Source organism: Halichoeres trimaculatus, unplaced genomic scaffold (genome assembly GCF_033239565.1).
Source record: "Halichoeres trimaculatus isolate MK-OKI-2021-1 unplaced genomic scaffold, fHalTri1.1 fHalTri1_scaffold_15, whole genome shotgun sequence".
In the NCBI taxonomy this organism is placed as follows: domain Eukaryota; kingdom Metazoa; phylum Chordata; class Actinopteri; order Labriformes; family Labridae; genus Halichoeres; species Halichoeres trimaculatus.
In genome coordinates, this window is record NW_027437193.1 from 8556767 (window position 1) to 8566421 (window position 9655).

Consider the following 9655-nt stretch of genomic DNA (forward strand, 5'->3'; position numbering starts at 1 on the left):
GCCCTGTTAAAATTTCTGATTTCTAGTCTTGTATTTGCACAAATGAATTTATGCTTTCATTTGGTGGGTAAACAGACACTATAAGCCACTCTTTTCATTTTTGTTTTGCTGGATAAGGACTTATATATTCACATTAACTTATTTTATAGGTTTGTCAAAATATGCAGGAAGACATTTCCACTGTTACCACCTCTTAAAGGTGCAGTATGTAGAAGTTGGCAGCATTTGGCCTGGGGATGGGTACCAAGTTAGGTACTTTTATGGGTACCGACCAAATTCTATCAAAAGCACCGGGTACCGACTCACATAAAATCAAAAGGTACCATGTTGAGGTACCTAAATGCATCCTTGTGACAGTGAGGGAGTGGAAGAGTAGGTGGTTTTCCATGCTGGACATGAACACAGCATTGCAAGATTATATACTGAAGAATATACTGAAGAATAAACATGTTAGATTGAAAAAAACATAGTTTATTAAAAAACAAATAGATATTTTTTACCACACAACCACAAAAAAGTACAGAAAATTGGTACCGATACCAATTGCCAGGTACCGGGCATCGGTACCATATCATTTCGAATGTGAAAGGTACCCATCCCTAATTTAGCCCAACAGAAACGGTGGGAATGAGAAATGTATGTATGCAAAGTATCTTATAAGTAGTGTAAAATAACCCCCATAAAACTTTCTTTTTTTCTTATTAATTTAGAAAAAAACATTTTATATTTACGAATGGCCATGTCTGTCTACGGCAGATTTTGGGGGACAGAAAGAGCGAAACACGGTTTTCAGTACAAGCCTGGCCACCACTACCTGGAGGGCAAGCATTGAAGAAGAGGGGGTGTGGTTGTTTTTACAGTAGAAGAAGACAGTGGTTTCTGTTGTTGAAAAAGAAGAAGAAGAGACGATAAACTTTTCGCAAGAATGAATTCGTACTTAGAGTATTTTATCTATCACATGAGTATGAAACCATCACATTTTTGTCAAAATAGACAACGAATAGACACAAATAGACAACGACTAAAAGTAGAGTAAACATCATTGCAGAGTTTCCAAGGTGGGAGTCATCAATGAAAAAAGTCGTCTGTTTTCAGCTCCACAGGTAATGGTGCAATATGCAATTCCATAATGTTTCTGTAGCAATGTTAATTCGTTCTAAACTTCATTGTTTAGTTGTTGTTATGTTTTAGGCTCTTCGTTTGTATTTGACATTCAGAGGTGTATACTGAAAAACAGAACATGAGTTTTCAGAGGGTTATGCAGCTGTCACAGAGGTTTTTGCCTGTTGTTTCTCCAGCAATGAAACATGTCCCACAGCATCAGTGCCCTTCAAATTGATGATAAAAATAAATGACGCCATCTACATCATTTTATCTAGGAACAATTACAGTACCAACAGAAATCCTGCTAGCTAGTAGTTCCAGTCAAACTACAAATCACATGTGTTAATGTGGAAATCTGTGATAGAAACATTTTTTGAAGCACCCACTAGTGGATGTCATGACATTTTCACGCCAAAAGGATAAAAGAAAATATCTTTTTTTCTTCATGAAACAAAAACTGGTACCTGTGTGTGGTACTATCGTATCCCTTCCTTCATCTGCAAAGATTTTATGTCTCCTGTCTCAGATTTTCTTGCTCTTTTTCTTTCTCTGTTACCTCTCAGGTGTAACTCTGAGCACATAAAAAGAGAAAACGTCGCTGCTCATCATGACAACAGGTGAAGTCTTTCAACATAAAATCAATACACTGCGGGAGTTTCAGACCAATTTGTGTAACAGAACCACCCAGGGGACAAGGTTATGGTGTCATGTTCAACAGATCAGCATCAAATATTAACTGAATGCATTTCTTAGGGGGAGGCTTTTAGGATCACTCAGCAGACACCCCAAAAAAGCCCCAAAAACAGAGAGGAGAGGAAGACGTGCAGGGAAAATCAGCAGGGGAGTCTGATAATGAAAACCCAGGGAGAACATAGACAGCAGGGGAATCAGAAGATAAAAAACCTGTTGAGAGCAAACACAGCGGGGGAATCAGATAACACTGATCCCAGCATCTGTGAGAAACAAGGGACCACACCGCGCAACAACATATACACACTCAGCATGAGCGACACTCACCCCTGTGGCCCGTGGACACACTTCACACTGAGAAAGCAGCTGGCTGTTTAATGTTGGAATCAGACAAGTGACACATTTTAATACGAACATGAGATACATGGAATCACAGCGAGAGGGAACAGCAGGTCTCTGAATGCTGCAAAGCTTTAAAAATACACCCTGAGAGCTGAACACAAGCAGCAACACGCATGGTGAGAAAAAAGAGGGGATGGCAAACGAATGATCAGAGTCGAGAGGAGCTGACTGATGGACTACCTTTCCACCTGCTGATGCAAACACAGCAGGTTTTATTTGCATCAACGCCAGAAATGAGTTCAGTCCCCAAGAAGAGGACAGAGCGCTTTAAATGTTATGCATTTATAATTAAAAAGCTCCTGTGAGGAGATTTTAGCTGCTTTTGTGGGACTGATATTAACACGCATTCCTCTTTAAGACTCACAAAAGCAAACGAGGCCATCAGCCATGGACGGACTATTTCTATATTGTTAATTTTCAAGCTTGAAATTGCTGCTTCAGGGTAGGTGTCAGACAAAGTGATTAACAGCACACTGCCAAAACAGCCTTTTCCACATTTTCTACAGCAAATATTCTCAGGAAGTGACAAATTCATCCGTTAGAGAAAAGAGCTGCTTTTGTGAAAAACACTAAATGCGCATCTAAAGGGCTAAATCAGAGGAGGTCTGGTGCACAATGAAAGATTGCTGGACTCTTGACTTGGTTGAAAATGTGAGACCCCACATGTGAACAAATACTGACAGAAAATAAAACAGCTTTGTACGTAACTGGGGTAATCAGGTATCTTCAAAATGGACATATACCCTTATCAAGTATCTCATATATAGTCATGAAAAACCTGAAATAATGAGGCTGTTTCCCATTCAGAACATCATTAAAGCTGAGTGAAACATTAATAGTTTTGACATGCCAACCCTTCAGTAAGGAAAGTCACTATTGGCTGTCCCAGGAGTCACTAAAAGCCACTAAATGACAGTGCTGTCTGATTTGCCAAATAATCCATTTGCATGTAATTGTCATGGACTCTGTAGGAGAGAGGAATAACGTGGAGAGACAGAAAGCAGGTAATACTCAAAATACTAAATGTGTTTTGAACTATAAATCAACTTTCTTCTGTCCATTCTTGTCTTTTTTTATGTCTAAATATCAACACTCCTCCTTTATCTGTGCTGGGGACCAGCAGAAGTGACCATAATGAGACACACACTTGCGTGATTTCATCTGCTGTGAGTGAGGAGGACTGTCTCTGTGTTTTGGATAGGGGAGGGGCTCACACACTCTAACCACTGAGGAGGTCAACACACGCTTTAACCTTGGAATCTCCAAACTCCAGAAAAGTTGCAAGAAATGTCGTCTTTAAAAATACTCTCCAGAGGGATTTGAAAAGTCATTAAATGTAGCAACCATAGATTGAAAAAAAATGGACGTCCGCTTGCTTGGTCTCCACAAAACCTGCTCCCCCTGGTGGCTGGCTGCAGTATAGGTTAAAAAATCCTGCTTTCCACCCATTCCAGATGGGCTGTGGTCAAACTTTTAAAAATCAATACTCCTTGTAGAAATGTTTCTCACTCCCGATTGTTGTAGTGATTTGAGGATATCATTTGGCTGTCTTGTATTCAAGTCCTCTTTTTTCTGACAAGTTCCGTTTTCATTGGTTATATGAGGTTAAAAACAAGGCTTTACTTAACGTTTAACCATGATTGACGGCTGCCACTCGCGTGTATTTTTTTCAGGGATTTTAAAATATATTGAGAGGTAGAGTGAAGGAGTGATTAGACTCTTGAAAAAAATAAATAAATACATATTTAATTTGTCACCCAGCTCCACTTGGATTCTCCCAGAATCCCTCATTGTCTCTACTGCGCAGACTCTGGCTAGATTTGCTGCCAATGGCTGCGCCTGTGACGGGGGAATTTTGGCTTCGAAACCGTACAATGATGAATGGCTGAGCCACACTGTCCACTCTATATACAGTCTATGGTAGCGACAAAGTTTCAAAGTTGGCAACACTCAGTCACGGTTTTATCCTCCAATTTCATACCGCCGTCATCAGAGCTCACATTGAATCTAAAGTACTCTGTGACAGCAGAACGCCACAACGCCACAGGTACACCCTCTTAACTCCGACTGTCTACGAGTCCACAAGTTGAAGAGAAAAATCAAATTTATACATCCTGAAATGAATAGTCGAGTTTTGGCCAAGGTTATCAGAATCAGAAGCAGAAATACTTTGTTAAAATACAACCTCCAAACACACTGACTGGATTGCGTTTGCAGACCTTTCTTTCTCAGACATCGGAAAGTCAACTCCTTTCTTGAAGAGAGAACATTGTATTGTGTAAGTTTGGTACAGAAAATAAAACCCCCAAATCTTTTGACAACTTGAATTTATCGGTGCCATCATCTCCCACTGTAACTATTGACAGCAATGGGAGAAAATATTTGCGGGTGAGTTGGCAGTCAGCCTCATTTATTTTTTTTATTTAGACATTTCCACGTACAAGGAACTTTCGGTTTTCAAAATCTGCTTCAATGTGTCCACAAAGATGGATCAGCAGCTTGCTCAGTGAATTAACCCGACAACCACAGCTCCTGAGAGGAACCCTCCGATTGTGAAGACTTTGGGACCCCCTGTGGACAGATAGTGCCTCTTATCTCTTTGTTGACCTTGCTGTACATGTTAGTTGTTTTTCTTCAAGAAATTAGTCAAGCTTTTTATATAGAAGAGGGGTAGTGGGTAGAGGGTAGCGAGCCTGAAGAAAAAACACCTCAGCTTTCCCCCCGAAGAGACCAGAAAGCATCGCTGAGGAGAAAGATGTCTAGGGTAACATGATGAACCTGTTGCAACCAATACCTACAAAAAGTAGGACATCTAATTTCCTCCTGTCAATGTATGTCACCTTGGACAAAAGCGTCTGCTAAATAAAATCATAAAATTGTAGATGGTTGGACATATGAATGCATGCAGGGATAAACAGAAATTGGATGGATGAATAGAGGGAATGATGGATGGATTAATGAATCTTTTCTGCCAGGCAGCTTTTATTTAAACAGTCATCATCACCATCCTGACTTGTTTGTACTTTAAGTCTCATCTTTTATACCAAAACTATATTTGTTTGTCCGTTAGGCCCACAGCTGTCCTCTCCATCCTCTTCACCTCACCCTGCTCTGACATTTCCTGCTCTCTCTCAAAGGTCCACCTGCAGACTGAACGACTCTCACATTTGTTTTGATCTCTAATAAAAAGTTTTGTTGTCAGTGCTCGTCCACAAACACATGCTTTTATTTGATTAAGCACTCAGTCAGCCACTGACTCTCAAAGGGTCCATCACTTTTAAGCCATCTCTCCTCTTCTGTCAAAACCTGTTCACTCAGGGATTTCTGCCCCGCCATGTTAGTCCATCAAAGCTGTTGATATTATATTTTTCGAGCGGTGATCCCTGAAGAGAGGCAACGCGTTATTTCTGCTCCACATCATCATTGATGGACTGTTTTTTATTTCCTTCACTGCTAAAACTTTCCTGACAGCTGAACAGACGCTGAACGGACTTCTGAAGGATGAAACGGAGAGCAGCATGAGAAGGAGCTGAGAGGCTGGCTGAGTAAAAGTGAGTTACATCATGTGTGGGTGATGTGTGACAGTTATTTAATTACTTCATTCTGGTTGCATCTTTAATCCTCTCCGTCACAGCCCATGTACTGCTCAGTCTAATTTGATATGCTTGATACTTTCTTTAACAGCATATTTAGGAACATTTGCTGAAACATAATTAGAGCGCTGAATATTCATCTACAAACAGCCAATCTCTGAGAAAACATTGACTCAGGATTTGGTGACTTAGTGAGATATTCAGCATAAATATTGATAAGAAAAGGAAAAAACTTTATTTGAGCAAGTGCTGTGTCAGCAAACTGAACGTGTGTGTGTCAGTAATCACACTTGTTATCATCTGCTGAGAGTTTTTTTTTAAACAGACACAGAAACAAACGAGAGCTAAAATGCAAAGAAATCAACTTTTAAAGATTTTGTTTCATTACTTTCTCACATTAAAAGGTCTTTTTTAATGAAATGGAGCAACTATCAGTGCCAAGGATGTATCACCAAAATATAGAAGATTAGACCAGAGGTAAGACCTGGCAATGGCATAAACCATCCACTTTATTTCAAAATAAAACCTCACATATGGACCATTAATGATACAGACTCCCAACTGTCTGATCCTATTAATGAAAAAAATCTCATTGGTGATGGTTTTAAATGTCAGCAACATCAAAAGGACAAATATCTGGAATGCAGATAACTGGTGGAAACCTAGTGGTTAAGGTTCGCCCTTGCACAGGTGGCCGGGGTTCGAATCAAAGACTGTATAAAACATGGACGTAGCCTACACAACATCACCCATCTGTTCCTGAAACCGTGAAATGAAGCCAATCCACGGACACAGCTACATTTGATATGACACCGGCTATGAGTTTCCTTTTGAACAGCTACTGGGTGCCCATCAGTCACATGACCTGAGCTGTGTCTCTGATTGGACAATCAAACAATCCTAATAACTTCTAAACTACTGAGGTAGAAAAAAAATCACTCACCGTACGGTGTGTGTCAATAATGAAATCAGCGTTTTAGACCCAAGACATTTTTTTTAACCTGGCTGTAAATATGCTTTTTAGTGCCGTTAGGGTCTATTTTTATGGCTGACTTTTTTGTGACTTCCAGTCATTCTGCAGCCAGCCTCAAGTGGATTCTTGATGAACAGCAACTTTTTTTTTCTTTTTTAAAGGTGGGGTTTTATGCCTTTAATTGGATAGTAGAGAGGACAGTGGATAGGTCAGGAAGCAGAGGCCACCTGTGTGAGGCACAGGCTTCATTTTGACTAACCAGATGTTGTCCCTTAGTTAGAATCCAGCCTGTGGCCTCTTTCCTGCATGTCGCTCCCTGCTCTCCCCCTGTTACCTGCTCTATCCACTGTCCTCTCTGCTATCTAATTAAAGGCATAAAACCCCAAAATATAATTTAAATCTGTCTGTTATCTGCCTTAAGATAAAGCACAACCAATACCCACAAAAAAATTTAATTCTATGAAAAAATCTGTGGAGTGAACGCCCAGCTGTCCTCTGGGTTCCCCACAACACAATATGGATGTAAAAAGCGACTGAATATTTTCAATTAATCAACTATATCAAATCAGGACCTTATCCAAGTAGATCTGCAACTCAGGAATGAGAATCATTTTTGTCAGAAGAGGGATTCAGGCTCAATATCAGCTCCGTCATTTTGTATTTAAGTCACTCTACATGCAAAAAATCAAGCATAATTTTGGGTCTGTCTGTAAACTGTGAGCACATTTTTATGTTCCCTGGAAGATGCATCTATTTCCTCTCTTTTTTGCCAACCTGTATAAGGACGGATGGTAATATGCCTCATCACAACCCTTCATCAGATTTTGGGCTGGTTTAAAGTGCCGTCCCACTTTTTGGGACCATTCCATTGAGGTGCAAGATTCAACCGATCTGATCCCAGAAGGTGGAGCTACAATACTGCAGACCATTGATTGGTTGGCTGTAGTTCTGCGGCACACAACCTTCTCTGAAACAAAGCTTGATTGCACTTTGTAACAAAGAGCCACATGGAAATCACAAAGACACAAATTACTGAATGTCTTCCATTTTTGCTCTTTGTTTACCGTGTCTAGTTTTTCTTCTGCGTTGGATTTATCAGCGATGTACAGTTGTACGGCTATGGCTTCACGCTATTGATTAACTAATGCGGCTATCGACATCTGGCTTACACACCACCTACCATGAGGGGGCTGGCTGTGGGAACACAAACAGGATCAGTCTTAACTGAGTCAACTTGTAACAAACTGTGCTGATCTAAACTAGATTGCTTGGTGGAAACAGGGCTCTGGTGAACAACCTGAACGGTTGATGTGGAACAAAATCAAACAAGATAGACAGGAGTTAAAATGTGAATGAAGAGACAGCCGCTTATGTAAATTTCAGCTCTGGTTAACATCAAACTTCTCCAATTGGCTGTAGCCTCCTTTAGAAATCTAAAGTGATCTCAGAAGTTCCAGTTTGCCAAGGACAGGCTGTAATCCAAAGAAACTCTTGCGCCAAAATGGAGCACGCTTTAGCACCCATTAGCTGAGATGCACCTGCTGCTTTTATCACTTCTGCAAAAGCCTAAATACTGCACAAAGAGAGGCGTTTGCTGTCATTGTATCCCCCTGTTCCAGGAAGAGGTGCAGAATGAGGTCAAGTTAAGGTGTAGATCTGTTCCTGTAACTTTATTTTTTAAAACCGCTTACAGATTCACGCAAAGAACAAAACACTGGATGACTTCACAGCACCATACAAAATAAAAAAGAGTGGTAACACTGTATAAAGGGATTTGCTGTAAGAGTTCAAAGCCACAGATGTCTAGTAGAGTGATTTTTAAAATGAAGAGAACCAAAGCATTCAAAACTCAGTCTCCAATCCGGGGGAGGATGTAGCTGAATGATATTGGCTGATCCCTCTTATTTTCTTTTTGTTCACACTTGCATTTATGTAAAATAGCAGATGGAGGGAGCTGGTGACGGCTGCTCTCTGACTCTGCTTTATATTCACAGCAGCAGCTGCAGGCTGCTGGAGGCCTGCTGCCCGACCGGCCGGCCAGTTGGCTGAAACAGAAAAGACACTCAGAGTTTCTTTGAGAGCAGAGATCAAGCTGCTGGGAGCCAGAAAAGACAGGGAGAAATCAATGAATTTCAGAGAGGAGTCAACTCTTCTGTGTAGTGTACACGGATGCACTGAAGGAAGGAACAGCAACGGTTTAGAAGACAAGGCTGTCCTTCTGTCTTCAGTGCATGTTACACCATCTTGAGTGGACCAGAACTGAGTTTAGCAACATGTTTGCAGCGCTTTCTAAAAAGAGCTCATGAAGCATTTAGTAGATCATATGTTGAATTTTTTACACCTGAGCACGAAATGAGCCTCTCTTCATGCTTGGATTGCACCTGATGCTAGTGGAGCAGCCTGAGTGAATTCTGTGTATGTGTGTTTGACAACATCTGCCCTGAAGCCTTATTCATAACACATCAATGTTAGTGAAGGCTGATCCAGAGAAACACCATGCTCAACTGTCTTTGAGTGTTAAATTTGAGTGTTTAAATTTTTTTTGTGTAAAATACCTTTACATGAAGGTTTTTGCATCTAAAACTCCTAAAATACTCTTTATCCAAATCACACAAACATATCTGAAGTCTATTAGAAACACACTCATAAATAATTCTCTTAAAATTCAATGGATTTAACACATTTCTATCAATCTCTCTGTGCCTTTGTGAACTCTCTTCCCGCTTTTGAGTTCAGATTTCATTAATTTATTCTAGTATGGCATTTTATTTGGCAGGAAAACACAGAAAGTTTCCCTCTGGGCTTCAGTGTCCCAGAGTCACGCTGCAGGCAGTGAACACACCACGATAAACATCACACTGTCAGTTTACGGTTTGATGTCTCTTTTCATTTA